This window comes from Mauremys reevesii, linkage group 12 (assembly GCF_016161935.1).
Source record: "Mauremys reevesii isolate NIE-2019 linkage group 12, ASM1616193v1, whole genome shotgun sequence".
NCBI lineage: Eukaryota > Metazoa > Chordata > Testudines > Geoemydidae > Mauremys > Mauremys reevesii.
Window position 1 is genome coordinate 22,711,240 of NC_052634.1, and position 2,603 is coordinate 22,713,842.

At 55.4% G+C, this 2,603-nt stretch overlaps 1 pseudogene; it reads right to left on the reverse strand.

Annotated features, from left to right (window-relative positions):
* Window positions 1–382: 382 nt before the first annotated feature.
* Window positions 383–635, reverse strand: LOC120376486 (annotated as a pseudogene).
* Between the last annotated feature and the right edge of the window lie 1,968 nt (window positions 636–2,603).

The window sequence follows — 2,603 nt, forward strand, 5'->3', positions numbered from 1 at the left end:
GAGAAGTCTGTGTAACTCATCCAGTTATTGATACACATGTGACTCGAATATTACCAATCTGTGTGTGTGTCCCCCCACACACAACCCCAACCAACCATCTCCCAAACAGACCCTCAGTCCGGAAAACATTCATCCTCATATTGTTAAAAGATTCAAAGGAAACAGAAGAATCCCAGCTTTTAAAACAATCCTCTAGCAAGACAAAGAAACTCACATCTGTAGACTCAGAAAACACTCCCAAGAAATTTTAACAATATGTTGTTATGAAGAAACCAAAGTGATAAAGAAACCTGATTTTTCAACTACTTTAAAAAAATCTTCTCAAATCAGCATCTTTAAACTGAAACTTTTTCTGCTTTTTAACCAGACAATTCTCCCCAGAAGAAGAGGCACTGGTCCTGGAGACACTGCAATACCAGGTCAATGCATGCGGTGGACAGAGCAAGCTCCTATTCCATCCCCTTGTTTCAAAAATCAATTTAATATACAGTCCTCAAATAAAGGACCTATCAGATACAACTTTAGATAATGTTTCTTCAAGGTTCCCAAGACACAGACCAGGTTTTCATCTCGAGGCCAAAAGACCAATAACATCAAGACAATTGATCACGGCCTTGGATAGGCCAAGAGACTACTCACCCCATCTGAGCTCAACGAGCCAACTGATAAGAACAGATTTAAATTTTATTAGAGAATATTTAAAATAAACGATACAAAGTGTTTGAAGCGTCAGTTATTGTGTCATTGGGGGTAACATACAGGTTGTGGGGGGATGTTAGCATTTTGGTGTTAGGCAGCATATACAGATACACAGTCTGTCATGTCCCCAATGCGGGGTATACGGTGGGAGAGTTCAAGGTACAGCCAGCAAGCAGTGAGGGCACATCACTCATACAAACAGGTTATGGATAGTCGTGGGCATGAATAAATGAGCGGACTGGGTAATGATGATAGGATGACCCTCACAGGGCAGAGTTCAGTTTGGTTGGTTCAGGGCTCAGGGGATAAAGTCCAACAGAGGAAGTTTACAGGTCTCTTCCCCCTTGTGGGTGCACGAAGTCACGCCGGCTCACTCTTGGTATTGACGGTGGCCGGTGACGTGCTCTGTGTAAATGTCTCTGGACCACCGAATAGCGTCCGAGACCATTAGGCATCTCATGAGCCGTGCGTAGCGACGGCCCACCCCACAGGTCCGCAGCACGCGCTCATTAAGGGGGTCCCAGGCGCCCAAGGCCCCAACGATCAGAGCGTTGGTGTAGACCTCGTAGCCCTTTGCTCGCAGGGTGTCAGCCAGGGGAGCGTACTTTTCGAGTTTGCGGGCTCGGGCTTGGCGGAAGGCCGTGGTCCTATTCTCGAACGGGACCGTCACGTCGGCGAGATGATCTTTCGGTCCTCATCCGTGATGGCGATGTCCGGGCGCAGCGGGCTGTCGGTGCCGGGGATGGCGCGATTGACAGCGATCTCTCCCAGGTGCGGGGCGATGGCCTTCACCAGGCGGTCCTGGACGGCGTTGTGGTGCAGCTGCCAGGCTCTTCCGTGGGGTCTGCAGCTGCACAGGACGTGGGGCAAGGTCTCCATGGCGTACCCGCACCTCCGGCAGCGTTTGTCCGGGTTCCCGTGGCAGATGGCTCCGTTGAGGGGGACGCAGTTCAGCCGGGCGCGGTGTATGAACCGCCAGTCGGCGAAACGGATGAAGCTGCCTGAGGGGAGGAAGTGGTTGCTGGAGTCCCACTTGCTGGTGACCTCAAAAGCCTTGCCCTGGTCCGGCTTTTTCTTCAGGGTGTCCACGTAGAGCGCGCGGGTGGCGGCCTTCAGCGACCTCTCCAGCATGCCTCTGGCTCCGGGGCTGACGATGGTGTTGTCCTCCGTCCCGATCTGCGGTATCAGGACCCCTAGCTCCCGCCGATCTTCGCTCCATACCCAGCGGCAGCCCAGTCGCTTTCCCAGTCGGCGGGTGGCATTGCGGGCGCGGGTCCACAGCGAGGCGACGTCGCCCCTGAACGGGCCGAATTCTCCATCCAGGGAGCCGCTCAGGAAGGTGGCCACGTCTTGGTCGGAGGGAGGTCTGCTGATTCGCCTCGCGGTGGCGGCGCGCAGGGCGGTCGTCGCGATGTTCTTAACTGTGGCGTCCGGGCACGTCAGGAGGCGGAAGGCATGCGTGGTTACCGCGATGTCGCAGAGGTCTCCCATGCGGGGGACGTTGGCGCCCCCGTGACGGTGAGCGATGTATACGAGCTCGTTGCTGGCGTTCTGGGGTAGGGACTGCCACTTCTGAACCAGCTGCCGGATGTTGTTGTCCGCCTTGTTGAGGGGCACCTTTGCTACGGCGGATCCTCTCAGGACGAAGGCGATGCCGGGGATCAGGAACGTGTTGAGGGCATTGATTTTCTGCCACGGCGCCAGCAGGGATGCGTCGATCTTGGCGGCGTCCTGCAGGATCTCCCGGATGGTGTCCTCGGGGGTCTGCCGGACGCGGAAGCCCGTCGGCGTGCCGAGGTGCTGGTACGCCTGCCCCTCCGCCATGGGGACAACGGACTCGCCCTGGATAAGGAACTCCGTCGTCAGCACTGAGACCCTCTTGTTCCCATCAACGTGGAGGGACG